This window comes from Polypterus senegalus, chromosome 12, assembly GCF_016835505.1.
Source record: "Polypterus senegalus isolate Bchr_013 chromosome 12, ASM1683550v1, whole genome shotgun sequence".
In the NCBI taxonomy this organism is placed as follows: domain Eukaryota; kingdom Metazoa; phylum Chordata; class Cladistia; order Polypteriformes; family Polypteridae; genus Polypterus; species Polypterus senegalus.
The window spans coordinates 70,689,843-70,708,557 of NC_053165.1; the positions used below are offsets into that span (position 1 = coordinate 70,689,843).

An 18,715-nucleotide genomic window follows, 5' to 3' on the forward strand; every position below is an offset into this window, starting at 1 on the left:
TCTAATGTATGCCACCTGTCTCGTGTCGGTGACAGAGCAACAGCAGCGTAAATACCATCTATGTCTCAATTGTCATAACTAACTGAAAAATGAGTTTTGTTATTACAGGGAGGATGTGTGTACATACTGAATTTTTCTTTTTTTTTGGAATTGCTATTAAAAATGACAGGCTTTAGCAGCAGGGCACTCAAGTAGATTTCATCAAGTCAAGACAAGTCAAGTGGTTTTATTGTCATACCATTCATTCAATGTTCCCCAAGGCCACAGTGCAACATTTATATTAATAGCAAATAATGTCTTGCACGTGCGCACTGTGGACACCTTACAGGTTTTGGGGATGTTAATATCCCTCTGGTACGCAGGATGGCACTGTTTACAAACACATTGTCTCTTCCACCCTCTGTAGACCGGAAGACTGACGGCTTTACCACCCATGTCTGTCCATTTGGACCAACCCCTTCCTGCCTGAGATGTCCTTATCACCGGAAGTTCCGCCATCTTTAATCAGTCACTTTTGAGACTCCCGCCTGTGAGGATGTTTCTTTTGATTTTTAACATGTTTATAATCTTTTTCAAATTATACAGGGTTTGCCTGTGGGTGCCCCAACTCTTTATGAATGCCTGTGGGTTCTCTTACAGTATATAGCATAACATAGACCCAGTGCAAGACAAGTTAAAAAAGAACAACTCTCTAATAAACTATGCTACTCAATACAAATAGTTTTCTGAATAAATAAAGTGGAAATAAACAGACAGTAATAAATACTGTCACACGTGTCATTGGGAGACAACCTCAGGGCTAAGTTAATAGTAACTACCCTCCTAGCCAGGGGTTGGTGCTGTCATCAAAAGCCTCTCTTCTACCTCCCTCTACAGAAAGAATGATTGACGGATGACAACACTTCCAGTCCTCGGCCTACGAAACCCGCCTCTTCCTCTGAGTTTCCCGAATAAACTGTCATCTTGGGACAACGGGCAACGACCATTTAAAGAAGACTAAACATTTACGATCTCTTTTCCTCTGTTATTTTACAATACAAAATTGATAACCACAACTAATAATTCTGTACCAGATGTCATGTATATACAGTAGATAGACTACAAGGATCAGATCTGCGAAGAAGGGAGTTTAGAGCCCAGACGACAGAGGGGGAGAAGCTGTTGCAGAACATGGCAGAACCTGGCTTAAATGCTGCAGCTCCGTCTGCCATATGCACAAAGAGAGCGTGGGAAAGGTAGGAGAGATCCTTAAAAATGCCAGTGGAGGAAGTGATATCTTCGGGACCGGAAGCAATGTCATCATAGGCAGAAGTGATGTCGTCACCAGCACCAGGACCGGAACTGGTGGCATCAAAGGTACCGGGACCAGAAGTGACATTATCATAGTCACCAGGACTGGAGGTGACGTCGTCGTAAGCACCAGGACTGGATGTGACGTCTTTAGAGGTGCCAGAGGCTTAAGTGACGGATTTCCCTAGAATGGTCTGCAGGGAACTGAGGGGGACAGTCAGCACACCTGCAGTGCACCCCCTGGTCTGGTGTAGAATTACAGTTAATCAAACTTTTTAGCTGCCTCCTATTCGCATGTGTGTAACAATGGATTAGAAAAAAATAATGAAAAAATACATTGGTAATATCAAATGTGGTCATTCTTCTCTCAAACAGATCTAATGTCTTGGATTCAAATATTCTCTCAGTTACTACCTGTGTAGAGATTTCACATTCTCCCTGTTTGTCTGTATGGGTATCCCCCCACACTTCTCAAAGATGTGCTTTTACGACTTCACATTTTCCATGTAGCTTGAGTGGGCCCTGGATGGTTTTGTGCCATGTCCAGGGTCGGCTCCTTTCCCTAATGCTGCGTGTACACCCTCACACCACCGTGACCCTCTATGTGGGTTCAGATGATTTGAGAAGATTATTTTATGTTAAATGGATCAGGTTTGGCAGGTTTTGTGAAACTTTTCAGGGGTCTCGGTGTTGGCGCAACTACTGACCTCAATGGTTATTTAGAACTGCAATTCATTCTACACAGTTTCATAGGCTGCTGCGAAACATGCCTGGGGGATATTTTAGCCGGAAAAATATGGCTTTCACAACTGCTCAGCAAATTAGGGGCATCTTGAAAAAAAGACACCTGTTTTTCCATATATGGTTCCAGTGAAGATTGCCAGCAGACACACGCACAGAGACATGCACACACACACTATATCTCTTTCAATAAGGCCATTGGTAAAACACTCTTGGCAGAGTTTCACAGCTGTTCAAAGATGTCTAGCCCGGCAGTGTAAAAAACGAGCAAATCATTGGAGTGCTTGCTTGTTGCTTTTAGAAAAATAAGCAAATGTTCCAAGGCGCAAGGACTTTTTTTTCTGCACGCTGTGGTGTTACTTCCTAAACGTCTTAGCGTTCTGAAGTGTTAAAAGAAATTTGACGCATATCGATGTTCAGTTTGTTCCCTGGTGCAGCTGCATCCAAAACAGCAATGGAAGCAGGCCAAAGCACAGTGGCATTTCTTCTTCTCTAATGACTGGTTTCCACAGTTTTGTAAGAAAAATGCAGTGACTTGTTACACAAAGCCACAGAAGTCCTGGTGGAGGCTGTACGCGTCTTGTAACTGTCCATGCTTTGAAAGTTTAAATAATATCATAGCGAGGAATCTTAATTTAGGAGTCCAATAAGCACAGGTCATATATTTTATTTTCCAATCATTCAGAAGCTATTTGATCCAATCTAAAGTTTCAGGGGGCAATGACATACCCCAGGAGCACTACAGCACAAGGCAAGAGCCAACATTGAACTGGACGCAAATTCAAGTTTTTTTTTTTTAATATATAGTGTATTTCCCAATAGACAGGCCCTGATTGTTTTACTCTTTCGCAGATCAAAAAGCCGAAGCTTCTCATTGCTGTTCTCTTTTTTTCCTGAACTTATTTACTTATTTATGTATTTATTTATTTACTCTAAAGAGCTTCTGTACAAAGACAAATTTCCCCCTCGAGACAAATAAAGTGCTATCTGATGTGGTGTATCTGGCCGGGACGCCTCTGTGCTGGAAGGACCAGGGGTTGGAGTGTATCCAGAGCATTACCTCCCCTAGAGTGCTAGGTGGCAGCCCCCCTGGGTTGCAGAGGTGCCTTGGATTCCCGCAAAACTCTATAGGAGTTGGAGTGTGATACAGGCCTTTTGGGTTCCATTGGCATGGCCAGGGGGTGCTGCAACTGCTGCCGAGTCATGCTCTTCCCCAACACCTGGAAGTGCGACTGGAAGTAGGCCAATAATCAATCAATCAATCAACATTTATTTATATAGCACATATTCATACAAAAAAATGTAGCTCAAAGTGCTTTACAAAATGAATAGAAAAATAGAAGACACAATAAAAAATAAACATAAGTCAACATTAATTAACATAGAATAAGAGTAAGGTCCGATGGCCAGGGTGGACAGAAAAACAAAAAACTCCAAAAGCTGGAGAAAAAATAAAATCTGTAGGGGTTCCAGACCAAGAGACCGCCCAGTCCCCTCTGGGCATTCTACCTAACATAAATCATCATATTTTCATGGAAGTACCTGATGATGATGGTCACGTAGACTTCTGGCTTTCAGTCCATCATTGTTGGAGCATCATGATGCTTTGAGTAGGTGGTGGTGGCAGGCCGCCACCACAAAGAAACCGGAAAAAGAAACAGAAGAGAGAGTAGGGGTCAGTACGGATTTTAGAGCCACCATGAATAGTTATTATGAAGAATTGAACATACAGAGTATCAGGATTATGTTAAAGTGAAGTTATAAAAGGCCATGTTAAAGTAATGTGTTTTCAGCAGTGTTTTAAATTGCTCCACTGTATTTGCCTGGCGAATTCCTATCGGCAGGCTATTCCAGATTTTAGGTGCATAGCAGCAGAAGGCCGCCTCACCACTTCTTTTAAGTTTAGCTTTTGGAATTATAAGGAGACACTCATTTGAAGATCTAAGGTTACGATTTGGAATATAACGTGTCAGGCATTCCGATATATAAGATGGAGCGAGATTATTTAAGGCTTTATAAACCATAAGCAGTATTTTAAAGTCAATCCTGAATGACACAGGCAACCAGTGTAGTGACATCAAAACTGGAGAAATGTGTTCGGATTTTCTTTTCCCAGTTAGGATTCTAGCAGCTGCATTCTGCACTCGTTGCAAATGATTTATGTCTTTTGGGTAGTCCTGAGAGGAGTGCGTTACAGTAATCTAGTCTACTGAAAACAAAAGCGTGAATTAATTTCTCAGCATCTTTCAATGATATAAGAGGTCTAACTTTAGCTATGTTTCTTAAATGAAAAAATGCTGTCCTAGTGGTCTGATGAATATGCGATTTAAAATTCAGATTACAGTCAACGGTTACCCCTAAATTTTTTACTTCCGTCTTAACTTTTAATCCTAGTGCATTAAGTTTATTTCTGATAACCTCGCTGAATCCATTATTGCCAATTACCAAAATTTCAGTTTTCTCTTTATTTAGTTTGAGAAAATTACTATTCATCCATTCAGAAATACCAGTAAGACATTGTGTTAGTGTATCGAAAGAGTCGGAGTCATCAGGTGCTATAGATAAGTACAGCTGTGTGTCATCAGCATAGCTGTGGTAGCTCACATTGTAACCTAAGCACCTGGAGCACTTCTGGGCGTCTTATAAAAGGAGCCAGCAGCCATTACACTGGGAACCAGAGTCGGGTGGAAGGGGACAAAGCTTGTCAGGAGGAGTGGAGGAAGAGAGAAAGACTGTGCTGTACTTGTGGGAAACGGGGAAGGCGTTTACCAAGCTCCTGGTTAAGGCAAAGAATGTTCAGCCCCTTTCTTTGCCCACTAATTACTATGGTCTCCTGGCTAGATAAGGGACTGAAACCCATCCCGATAGGGATGCCATTCCCTGCATGCCATCCATTAGATTCCTTTAGGTGCCATGTGTGTTTTACTGAGAAGAGACTTCTGTCTGGCTACTCTGACATTAGGACCAGATTGGTGGAGTGCTGCAGTGGTGGATGTCCATCTGGAAGTTTCTCAATTCTCCGGAGCTTAGCCAGAGTGACCCCCGGGTTTGTGGTCACCTGTCTTTTCATAGCCCTTCAGTTGGCCAGCTCTACGAGAAGTGATGGTTGTTCCAAACTTCCTCCATTTGCGAATTATGATGGCAACTTAGGAACCTTCAATTCTGTAGGATTTCTTTTATACTTGCCTAGATCTGTGCCATCCTTCAGCCTCATGGCTTGATTTCTGCTCTGATACCCATTGTCAGCTGCAGGACCTTCCATAGACAGGAGCGTGCCTTTCCTAATCAGTCCAATCCATTGAATTGACTCCAAGCTAGGTGTAGAAATATCTCAATGCCGATCAACAGGATAGGATGCATCTGAGCCAGATTTCAATTATCATAGGAAAGAGTCTGAATAAATTGTCTTAATGCGAAATTTTTTATTTCTTAATAAATTTGCAAAAATGTCTAAAATCCTGTTTTCACTTTGTCATTATCGGGTAATGAGTGTTGCTTGATGTGAGGCAAAAATAAAATTAATTGATTTGGCAATGGTGCTACAAGCAGAATATTTTTTGTATCGTTTGCATAAACCAAGACTTATTTTCACACTTACTACCTGCACGGCGTCTGCTTTAAATCCCCGCGGTGCCACGCTGCAGCCTGAAGAAGCAACCCGCTTCGTGACGTCTCTCAATTGATGAGCGGGTTCCTCCAATCGCCATTCAGCCTTCAAAATCAAGGCGGGGCTTTTAGTATACGGAAAAAGAGGCGGCAACCATCAAGTGCTTTTGACGTCTTGCGCCGAACGCGTGGAGGTGACAGGTAAGTGCTGAAAAATGCCATAGCGGTTTAAAGGTAAAAGTTTGTCTTTTTCAAATGGCTCAATGGACTGTAGTGTAGTGACAGGCTGTATTCGCTTGAATTCGCCCGGGCGCGCCTCTTGCATTCCCATTTCGGACATGGAGTCACACCGCTAAGCAAACCATTTGCGTTTGAAACGCACTTCTGTGTATTACAGTCTGACGTCAATATGTCCCGTACCCCGAATTACTACTCTTTTTTTTCATAACACAGCCGACTCTATGGATTTGCCACACATTTATTATGTAATCCATATTCACTTACCAGGCATTTCAAATACAAAAATAATTTCAAAGTGACAAATAAAATTTCTCACATTAATCTGCACAACACAGACATCCCAAAATGTTTTGCACTGGCACGTTATTAAGTTATGAATCATGATAGGATGTTTAGCCCTTAGGTAGAGACTCTCTTGCTATGTATTATTTTATGTACGATTACCGCACCCTTTTGGAGCTTTAACTGCATTCCCAGAATCAGAACCCTGGGGCCCCGTAAGAAAATGCTTGCGACCCGCAAAGTAATTCATATTGTACGTTTACGTACCTGACTATTTGAATATAGCAGCTGGGAATTTAAGGAGACTGTCCTAAGAGGCAAAACCTCACAGGTTTGGGTGTTACTTCATACCACTGAGCTGAGAATTAATCACTGATTACATGTGAGATTTTTCTGGTTAGAAAGACAGACATTTTTAGATGTGGTGATTATTTCGTTTAAAGAAGACAGTGGTGTCGTGGTAAGGTAGTTATACTCAGCAATTCTGGTGCTAGCGTGTGTGTTGCACATTGTGTGGCATGCAGAAACAAAAATGTAAATCAACTCTAAGTAGTAACCCTTTAATAATACAATAATAAAAACAATAATATAAAAAAGAATAATAACCCTATGAACTTACAATATTTATTTATTATCAAATGATTGTTAAGACTACAGGTGTGCTCTGCAGGCAAAACTGGGGGCGATTTCCATAGTATTACACAAAATAATCTGGATTTGAGAGATCTGGCAACAGAATTGCTCTGCCACATCCAGTTTTTAGGAGCTGAATGTTTAAAATGGGGGGAAAATAAGGTTATCATACAGAATGTACTAACTTTTTAAAGTGAATTATTCAGACTTGGAAATATTATTAATTACACATATAATTGCTAAATATAATTATTCTTTACAAAAAGTTGTGATAGCAGTAAGGAGACCAGGGTTCACTTTCTGGGTCCTCCTTGGTAGAGCTTGCATGTTCTGGTTTCCTCCAACTTTTAGGTGAATTGATGATGCTAAATTAGCCCTAGAGTGTGTGTGTGTGTGTGTGTGTGTGCACGCCATACAATGGACTGGCACCCCATCCATGATTTGTTCCTGCCTTGTGCCCCATGTTAGCTTGGATTGGCTCCAGCCCCCACATTCCAGGTGTGGATTACACAAAATAACTTGACATAAACACTTGGCAGTTTTTATTCCTTTTATAATCCCATGTTTTGCACTGGAATGTCCCACAGGTGTCTGCTAACACTCCACTTAACAATATAAAATCTCTGTCCTGGTGGAAACTCTCCCCATGTTCATCAGAAACCAATCCTGTGTTCCCTATGGATCCAGATAAGGGTGAAGGAAATTCATTTTTAAAGATGCTGTATGTTGCACCCAAGTGCAAGGTACAAAGGGAAATACTCCTGAACTAGTTACTGTAGCTTTCTGCCTTTGTATTTCCTATTCAAATTGTGGCACATGCACTTTTTTCTTTTTCTTTCAATACATGAAGGCTACTGTATGGGTTCTTTTACCATTTACTTACTTGTTACCTGGTCAAGACAATGGATGGATCAACCTGACCTTGCATATTTCTATTAAAATCATTGAAACGATTACTTTCTCTCTTTCTCCTGGATAATAAAAAGGCCTCTTTTTAATCTTCTTAATGAAAATTCCCAGCTATTTAGAAAGAATATGAAGAGAAAGAAAAGAAAATGCTGGTTGAGAGCAAAACAAATGTGTAGCAAATTCTTGATTTTGGGTTGTTTTCACCTCAACTACCGTTAAAAATGAGGAACACTGCCATTTTTCTCCTTAAATAATTTCTTGGACATTAAATATTTTGCCATTAAACAAGCATAACTTATCTCTCTATTGTATAAAAAAATCCTGAGACAAGACTTTTTGGAAGATATTTTCATGTCATGTCGAGTTGAGACCTTGGCCATGAGATGTTTTCAAGTCCCGCCCTCCTCTCAACCATATTCAGACCACGCCCGTGGCCCTCTCACCTCTCATTGGTGTGAATGCTTTTGTCAGACACACTTCCTGCACTCTCAGCCCTTATAAATTTTGACATTTTCCTCACTTTAAGTTCTCAATTAAATAAGACGTATTATATCCAAATCTTATTGAAGAATTTCATCACCAAGGGTTATCAACAGAAGAAATGAGTACATGGGCAATCCTAGCACCGAGAAACAATGAACTTTAACAAATTAACGTGAAAATTGTCGATCAACTACACAGCAAATTGGTTAAATGCGTATCAATAGACTCTGCTGAAACAGTTGGTGGTGATGGTGCAGAAGATGAAAACATCAACTTACAATATCACGAAGAATATCTACAACTGTTAACACAGTCCGGTCTTCCACCAGCCGAATTACTGTTGAAAGTAGGATGTATTCCAGAAAGGTAAAGCAGTACATCTTCAGGGGATAACATTAGACATCAAAGGAGATCTTGAGATGCCATTTGTAATAAAACGTTTGGTGCAACGTCTGAGACTGAGGAAGTCACTTGGATGAGTGATGAAATGTATCGGGAAAAAAACTATGTCCAGATGAACAGAATCAACTTTCTACAATAAAACGTTTGCAGTTTCCCGTTAGAATAGCTTTCGCTATGTCAATTAACAAATCACAGAGACAAACATTCTAAAAAGTCGGTTTATTTATTAGAAAGAAAGAAATGATATTCACTCACGGGCAGTTATACATTGCGTTGCCACGATGTAAGTCCAAACACGGAATCAAAATTCAATGCGATATTGATGTAAAGTTCATTCCGAAAATTGTTTTTACTGAAGTTTTACAGTAAAAGTGTAAGTTTAAAAAGTATTTGCATGTTAATTTCAAAGCCAAACAGAATGAAATTGTATTACGCAACGCAACATGAAACATAATTTACTTTCAAATTATTACGTTTTACTCTTTTTTAATATGGTTAATTACTCACTGCAATGTAAAATAGTTCTATTATGCATATGCAACATTTCCCATAAAAATAAGAATCTGTTTAAATTGTTACAATTGCATCCCCATATGTGAGCAACAGAATCGTAAAGATGCTGGTGTGTAGCGCAGGCCCAGGAGTTGGCGAGCGAAGCCCCCTAGTTTTTAAAAAAATCTAAATTATTTTTTAAACAGAGTTCTTCATTAAATCTGATATCTTGCCGGAATTTTAGAGATGGATATGCTGAACTCTTTAAAGTACCCAGAATTATTTTAACAAGAGTTTTTCCCTGAATCTGATATCTTGCAGGAATTGCTTCCGGTAGAGAAATTCTAATTTTTGAGTCTTTAAAGTACACAGATTTGTTTTGTTTTTTTACCCGCTGGAGAATTTTGGTACATAGCAGCATTATGGATCACTTGTGAGAAACTCAGGAATGATACAGCAAGCTGTTTTAACCTTTTATTTCTCATGCTTATTCCTTTTTTTTTACACATCCACAGCCTTTTCATCCCTAGTGTTGGGAAAGACAGCTATCAAGTTTTGGCTGGTCAGTCATTTTAGTTGACACTCCTCAGTAAGTTCATCTGTTTTGACAAACGTAACTGTTTGAAGCTAGCGGTAGAACTCCCACAGCCCCTTGACGACTCTCACAGTGTGGAATCACAGTTTTAGTTTGTAATGAACTGACTACTACTTAACCAGGGGTGTCGAACTCCAGTACTGGAGGGGCTGCAGTGGCTGCAGGTTTTCATTCTAACCATCTTCTTTATTAGTGACCAGTTTTTGCTGCCAATTAATTTCTTTTTCCTTAGTTTTAGTTAACTTGACTCGGGGTCTTTAGATGTTTCTCTTTCCTTAACTAGCAGCCAAACAATAATGAGACACAAAACAAGCCACCACATGACCAGCTCACCTGTGCCCATCACACAATATCTGAACATAAAGAAAGGTGAAGGTCTCAGTAAGGTTGATTTCTCAGGTCACCAAAGCATCTTGACGATGTTGTTAGAAAAAAAAAAAACAGAAATTCAGCAGTTTTGGAAATGTCTGCTGTGGCAGGATGAGAGCAGAAACAGGTCATGGAATTACATAATGGGTTTAATTAGTAGCTTCTAATTAAGGGATTGGTTGGAGTGAAATTGGTTGACAACTTGCAATTGACCATCTTACTTTTCTCCTGATTGGACACACCTGTCTATGAAATTCAAGACTTCACGAGCTAATACAACCAATTTGGTGTTGCAAGTAATCAGCATTGAGTAGTTAGTTACATGCGTTCAAATCAGCAAAATTACAAGGGGACCCAGATTTTTGCACAGGCAGTTTTTCACATTTGATTTAATTTCATACAACTAAAAAAAGCTTCACTAAAAATCTTTGTTCAGAAAACATCACACTACTCAGATGTTCCTAGGAAATTAAATACATGCCACTGATTTCTTTTTTGTTTAAAGTAGAGGAAATTATTATGCAGGCTGAGAGGGGTTCCCAAACTTTTTCATATGACTATTGTACCCTATAATTTCTCCCCATCTTGCCTTCTACATCTAAAACCTCAGGCAACTAGTTGTAGTAAAAGACAAGCAGGAGTTAAGTTACACTTTAAATAATGTATTATTGATAATATTCATAAATAATAGCAATAAGTAAAGTACATTTGAATATTGGCAACCATACAGCCTTATAAATGTTGATGTGTAGTTTCAGGCGGCACACAGACTTGTTAGCTATTTAAAATGTCTCTTCTTAAGTCCTCATTTGTGATCAGCTTTCTTCATAACAGGTCGCATGCCTGTCTCAATATGGCTGCCAAGCTATGCTCTTCATTGTGTTGTCCTTTTCAGTTCATGGTGTGTGAGATGCTCTTTCATCAGATGTTTGTAAGAGAGAGAGAAGGAAGGGTAAAGCAACGAAATTTATAGATTCTGTGCCCAAACTCTACAGTCAATAGGGCATCATGGTACTTAAAGGCTTCTGATACAAGCCAGTTCCAAACAGCCATACTTCAGACCAATGGGGCACAGAACACTTTCACACCTGCCACCCTCCAAACCATATGTTAAGGTAAAGCTTGCAGTTAGGCAGCCTGGATTTCCTGTGGGGGTTGACTGAGAGACTCCAGCAGAGAAATATTAGCCAAACGTATTTGAGACTATTCCCCCAACCATGTCGTAAAATTACAAAGAGACTCAGCCCTAAAAGGGGGTGGGGGTACTTTACCATACAAATAAAGACATAGAAAATATGCAAAATTTCTCACCACAACATCTCACAGCAACACTGGTGTGAAAGTTAGGGGGTGCCACTGAGCCCCAAACACGAAGATACAGACAGGTTCCAGGATCAAACCAAGGGGGTGTTTATTACTAAATACCTTGTATAAACAGTTGAACAGGTCTCTCTTCTCCTTTTTATCTCTTTCTCTCTCCACACTGCTACTCCTCCTAGGCAAGTGTTGCCGATCTCCGCTCCCAGCACCGACTCACCAGAGTCTCGGTCTCTGGAGGGCCCGGGAGTGCTTCTGGTGCCAGGGTTTTGCCCGTTGGAAGCCCTATGGAATTCCCAAATGTGTAACTCCCTGCAGCATCCACTACACTGAAAAAAATGGCATGTCAGATTAAAATAAAAAAATATGTAGATCGGTTGCATGTAATAAAATTATTTTTATCAAAAATAATTTAATTATGCTTAATGCACTAAATTATTATATTCTGAAACAACATGATATTTTTAAATAAAATAAATGAAACTTTTTCATTCTCTGTTAAATTCATAATGTTGAATAAAAATGTCTCATGTCAATAAAGCAACTCCACGCAGGGAGGACCAGAGAAGTGACTCCTTACTACGCACCACCACTGCGCCACCGTGCCGCACTTAATAAAACATTAAAAGAGAATACAAGAAAAAACGAAAAATGGAGTAACATTAGTCTGTGTGATTAAGCATTTTAACTGAATATCTGAATATTTCTCTTTGTGCGTGTGTGTTTTTATTTTTTTAACTTTTATTTCACTAACCTTTTTTAACCAGCGACAATAACTCAAACGAACAACCTGTTGCTTCTTTGAAATTCACATGTCTTTACCGCCAAGTTATCCAGCCTCTGCTGATGATAAATCCACTTGGTGCGTATTAATTTCCGGTGAGGACTAAATATAACTATTTTGACTTCTACTTAAATGACTGAAATTAGTATATGGCACATCCCACAAGATTCAATAAATTAAACATTATCGAGTTATGTTCAAAGTGGAACATAAACAATAATGTAATATAAAGTAAATACATTCTTGTAAATGTAACAACCTGCCATTCAGCTAACTCCTCCTACTCGCGCCCAGCGAGGTCAGTCAATTCAACATCAAAGGGACTGCGGACCCAATCAAAATTAGCAATGTTATCATTCAAGAAGTATTCATCAAAATGGTCAGCCAGCGACTGCAAATGCTGCTCGACATCGCAAATTATGAGGTCGGCGTTGATCAACGAATTGTTGCAGATGTAATCGTCCAAGACTGGAAACATGTCTAAAACCTTCATGTTAATTCTGATTTTCCATATACTGTACTGAGCTTTTTCTTAAATGCTGCAATCTTGTCGTGACTTCTTAAGATGTTTGAATCTCTTCCCTGAAGTGACAAGTTCAGCTCATTTAGTAAGCTGAATATATCGGCCAGATAGGCAAGTTTGCCTATAGCTAAATGTTATTTGACTGAAGCTATAGCATTACATTCCGTCAGAAATACCAGTAGTTCTTCTCGAAGTTCAGATACACACTGCACTATTATGCACTGTTATGCCTCGTGATAGCCATCGTACTTCTGTATGGAGCAAAAGATTTGAATGCTCAGCCCCCAACTCATCTCCAAGAATGTGCACCATCTGTGCAAATGCCTATGCACCGACCCCATGACAGACCTGACTGTGAAAAGAAATTGTCGAGCACTTTGAAAACCTCCTCGCCAGTTATTCTGCAAGGCATTGGATGACATAAAAACAAATCTTCTAACATTTCCCCTTCCCAACAGTATCGCACAAAGGCCAGCAGTCATGGTTGGCAACGTCGGTGCTCTTATACAGTTGTATTGCAAAATAACCTTTCAGTCTGACAGTTAGTTGCGCCTTTATATCATCTGCCTTGTCTTCTGTCCTTCTACCAATTGTGTTGTCAGACAATGGAATACCTTTCAGTTTTGCAGCGCATTCTTTGTCTAGAAGTGTTTCGCGCATATGAAGGAAGAATTAAATCTTCAGCAATCGTGTGAGCTTTCTTAGCGCCCGCCGCTCTCAATACCATCAAAATGGATGCTTTCAGCAATTTTTCGTTTGGTATCAATGACGACTTAAAAAATGTTGTCTGCTTGATATATTCTTCCTTCTTTCACTGGAAAAATATGTTCGGTTCGCCAGCTAAATCAGGATGGTTCGTTAAATGCCTTTTCAATTTGGCTGGTTTCAAAGCTTCATTTGACAAAATTTTTGTTACAAATCAGCACACTGCAGTCTATCTGAATTTGAAGCACATTCGACAAAACCAAATTTAACGTAATCCTCGTCATATTTTCTTAACTCTGATGTTAGCTTTCTCTAACATTTTGAAAAGTCATTAGCTTCTGATTCTGAATCGTCAAAACTGTGTCAGTTTTGTGTAACGGCAACTCTGTTTTATTGCGCTTCAAAAACGTATCCATTCCCACCTACGGCAAACAACAAAATAATTATTTACTTAGGAACTACAGCGAACGTATCCGAAATAGGCCAGTTACGCCAGTAGACGGAGTATAGTATTGCCATATTATTAAACGCTCTGGCTATACGTTTTAATTTCGACATGTCTTCTTGAAATTTGACGTTACTGTTGCACACATAGAATAATTAAAACCAGCATCACTAACATTACTAAAATACTAAATGGTCTGACTCTGACCGAAAAGGGTTCATAGGGTACCGAAGCGTTTCGAAAGTAACGGCAATTATTAACGAGACGCTGCATTATTATGGAACTACGCAATGTTAATTAATGGACATTTCACAACGCCCTCGCGGAACCCCTTCGGTCCACGGACCACAGTTTGAAAACTGCTGTTTTATATAATATCACATTTCTTTTGAATTTCCTCTTGGCCTTTACTTTTGATGAGCTTTGGACTGCTCAAAATACATAAAAATATCAAAGGAAATACAGACATTATTAACCAGAAAAAATTGCTAGATTTTTAGGTCAGCTGCATAAGTAGCCCATGCGTTTTAGGGTTCATTAGGGATCCACTGATGATATTAAGGCTTCCTATACCGTATTGTTGATGCTTAGAAGTAATTAATTACTATTTGAAACAAAGAATAAATACTTATTTGTGGAGTAACAAGCAAAAAATATCATTTTGAGATGGGGAAACAGGCTAAGGAAATACCAGATTAGGATAAAATTATATATCAGTCTATCTATACATACATCTATCCTCTCAACCTGCTTATCCAGGGAACTTTTAAATGAAGACATGGGGTGCAAGACAGAAACAATCCATAAAAAGGGCTCCAGTCCACATACACAGACCAGTGCCTTTCATATCAATCTGTCTGTCTGTCTATCTATTATATAGTCCCTTTCACATCTATCTATCTATCTATCTATCTATCTATCTATCTATCTATCTATCTATCTATCTATCTATCTATCTATACTAGCCATTCCCCCACAGCTTTGCCCACGCAGAAGTAAATCAGGGCAGCGAGGAGGTTCCTGCCCAGCTCCCCACTCCTGATGTTATGCTTCCCCCTCCCCTCGGCCCGCAGCATCTGTCTCAGATTAGCGCGAATATATCCCTCCTGCAAGCGAACTATGATTGTATGCGCAATGAGAGAAGTTCCAAAATCAACTGGGATGTTCAAGCAAATTCTATAAAAAAAAATCTAAATCTGTTAAGTAGTTCTCTCATTTGCTAGCTAAGAGGATGTAAGATATGCCTGAGGCTAACGTATGAGTGAGGAGGGAGGCCCCACCCACCCTTGGCCCGCTACGTCTCTCTAAATAAATCGGTACTGTAAACGAATTATGATACCTGGAGCGAATGTTCAAGCATATATAGTTCTCTTGTGAAAAACAGACAGATATACAAACAGACATAGTATCATAGTTTGCTTGCAGTATCGATTTATTTGTGCAAATCTGAGAGAGACACAGCGGGCAACGTTGGGGGCCCTGGTGATTGGCAGAGTTATCATGGCCATGTGTTTTTCTCTCCATGTTGAGGACGCTCTCCCGTCAGAGCTGAACATGATCAGATACAGTGCCAACGTTTGACCTCCCACTTGGCCAGAATTACATTTTTCTTTTTTCATTTTTTTATTGAATTTTTAAACTTTGTCCTGTTTCACTACTACGTGGGGGACAGGTATTATTATATGAAATATAATTATATGAAATATATTACATCTTGCCTGAAGAAGGGGCCTGAGGTGCCTGTAAAGCCTGCATATTGTAATCTTTTTAGTTAGCCAATAAATGGTGTCATTTTGCATGACTTCTCACTACATCCTGTGAAGGACAGCCGGGTCCCATGCCGGTAGGGACGCCTCTGCTGCTTATGTTCCGGGGGAGCCGCCATGGGAAGTCCAATACCTCCCGGGACGCTTGGTGGCAGCCTCCCTGGCCGTCGGTGACTCCCCAACCACCCGCAGGGCTCCATGGGAGATGGAGTCCTCCACAGCTTGGTTGGGGCCCGGCGTGGCCGCTAGGGGGAGCTGCCTGCTTCCCACAGCCCGGCTGGACGAGCTTTCAGCCCCACCCGGAGGTGCAATCGGGACCAGGTAATCACCTGGAATGCTTCCGGGTGGGCTATAAAGGCCCAGCCACCACCACTCGGCGAGCCAGAGTTGGGAGGAAGAAGGAGACGCTTGCCTGGGAGGAGTGGTGGAGAATTGTAAGATTGTGTTTTGGGACTGTGTTTGGGACTGTGTTGGGCCTGTGGGACACGGGGAAGGCGTGTGCCCACGGCTGAAGAAAATAAAACCTGTGTGTTTTTGTACACGTAATATAGCGCCTTTACAATCCGTAATGGCTAACACGGTACAACACCCTAGTATTATATGAAATAATAAAATATGACTGCTTCAATGCCTGTAACAATTAATTTCTATTGTGTTTTCTTAAAAATATTGGGCTTATTTTATTGCCATGTTCACCGACCTCTTTCTCTGTGCACACTAGAACTAATGAAGTTTTTTGAACAGTTCTTTTTGTGGTTTGGATGGTGTAATGGTCTAACTTTAAGGAATTAAAATGGTTTTACAGAAATATTACAGGGCATTCCTGTCAAATTGAGATGTACAAAGGACCCAACCCAGCATCTTCTTACTTGAAAGCTGTAGCAATAGCTCATTGAGGTCTGACCTAGGAATCTGTGTGTGCTTGCTGGTTGCAGATCAGCATTCTGATATGCACATAAGCTGATCTGAGAATAGTTTTATCAAGCAGGCAGCAGGAAATTGCTCTTGTATGCATTAAACCCACTGTAAAATCTAGTTGTAAAGTAATATAATTCTTAGCACTGCTTTGGACCTCAGCCCCCATTTTACCAGCTTCCTCTTCATGTATTGTGGTTTAGCTTGTCTGTAGATTCTTTCACATTCTTTTCACATTGTGAGGAAGGTGTTGAAATGAAATCATGTTTAGGGTCATCAGAATAGCTAGATAGATATGAACGGTACTATATAATGTATAGATAGATAGATATATATTTAAGGTACTATATAGTAGATAGACAGATAGATATGAACGGTACCATAGAGTCAATAAATAGATAGATATGAAAGGTACTATACAGTAGATAGATAGATGTGAAAGGTACTATACAGCTCTGCGGTGAGCTGGCACCCTGCCCAGGGTTTGTTTCCTGCCCTGCTCCCTGTGTTGGCTGGGATTGGCTCCAGCAGACCTCCGTGACCCTGTAGTTTGGATGTAGTGAGTTGGATAATGGATGGATGGATGGAGGTACTATACAGTATATAGATAGATAAATATAAATATGAAAGGTACTATATAGTTGCTAGATTGATAGATAGATATTAAAGGTACTATATAGTAGATAGATAGACAAAATATGAACGGTACTATATAGTGTATAGATAGATATTAAAGGTACTATATAGTAGATAGATAGATAGTGTGAAAAGAAAGACAAACAAGCATAAAGGTTTGTTGGAAGGCGGAAGTGGCGATGCGTCGTTAGTGAATCAGGCAGAGTCATGGCGGCGGTGTGTCTTTCTTTATGCAGGAAATAAAGAGAGAAAGGTTAGTACCCTGCCATTCCCTTCTGGCATAAGACTTTTCGCTACCGTTTAGGTCCGTATGCGGCCCCCTACTCGCACGTGTGTGACACGACCCCCTCAACCCAGACCCATCAGGTCGGGCGAACCGAACCGAGAGGTCGTGAACCCGGGAGAGGGCATCGGTATTGGCCTGAAGGTTGCCTCGACGATAAGTAATGGTAAACTTGTATGGCTGGAGGTCCAAAAACCTCCTGGTGACTCGGGGGTTCGACTCCTTATGAAGTGACATCCACTGGAGGGCATCGTGGTCAGTCACCAGAGTGAACTCGCGACCCAACAGGTAATACCTCAGATGAGTCACCGCCCACTTAATGGCCAAGGCTTCCCTCTCCACTGCCGCATACCTGGTCTCCCGGTCCAGCAGTTTCCGGCTCAGGTAGAACACGGGGTGCTCGACACCATTGACGCTTTGGCTCAACACGGCGCCCAGGCCTGTGTCTGAAGCATCAGTCTGGAGAATAAAGGGCAGAGAAAAGTCGGGGGTTTTTAATATTGGTGCCGAGGTCAGGGCCTTCTTTAGGTCACTGAATGCTCGTTCCATTTTATTGTTCCATACCACATATAAAGGATCCCGTTTCTTTGTTAGATCAGTCAAGGGGGCTGCCCTTTCAGAGAAGTGGGGCACGAACCGGTGGTAGTATCCCACTAACCCCAAGAAAGCTTGCACCTGTCTCTTGGCATTCGGACGGGGCCATTCCAGGATGTCTTTCACTTTGGAGCATTGTGGTTTTACCTGTCCCCGTCCCACTAGGTAGCCTAAATACTTGGCCTCCTTTAAGCCGAAGAAGCATTTGTGGGGATTGATGCGGAGGTCGGCCTTCGCTAGCGTCGCAAGGAAAGCGAATACCTGCAATAGATGCTCCTCCCAAGTGCCGGAATAGATGACCACGTCATCCAGGTAGGCGGCACAATAGGACTGGTCTAAGCACTCTGTCTACCAGACGTTGGAAGGTCGCTGATGCCCCATGCAGCCCAAATGGAAGGACCTTATATTGCCAATGCCCACTACGGGTACTAAAGGCAGTTTTCTCTTTGGTGGATGCCGTTAGGGGAATTTGCCAGTACCCTTTAGTCATGTCAAGGGTAGTCAACTATCGAGCCATACCAAATCGCTCAATGAGGATGTCTACCCTGGGCATCGGTTAGGCATCGAATTTAGAGACCTGGTTAAGACATCTAAAGTCGTTACAGAATCTCCAGGAACCATCCGGTTTGGAAACGAGAACGATAGGACTAGACCACGGACTATGACTCTCCTCAATAATGTCCATGTCCAACATCTGTTGGAATT

The 18,715-nt window shown here is 40.9% G+C and overlaps 1 long non-coding RNA gene across 1 annotated transcript in view; it reads left to right on the top strand.

Moving 5' to 3' along the window:
- Positions 1 to 5,788: 5,788 nt before the first annotated feature.
- Positions 5,789 to 18,715, top strand: part of LOC120540968 — a 67,069-nt gene continuing 54,142 nt past the window's right edge. The window contains exon 1 of the long non-coding RNA XR_005635904.1: positions 5,789 to 5,838. This is a non-coding gene — a long non-coding RNA (uncharacterized LOC120540968). The remainder of the gene's footprint in view (positions 5,839 to 18,715) is intronic.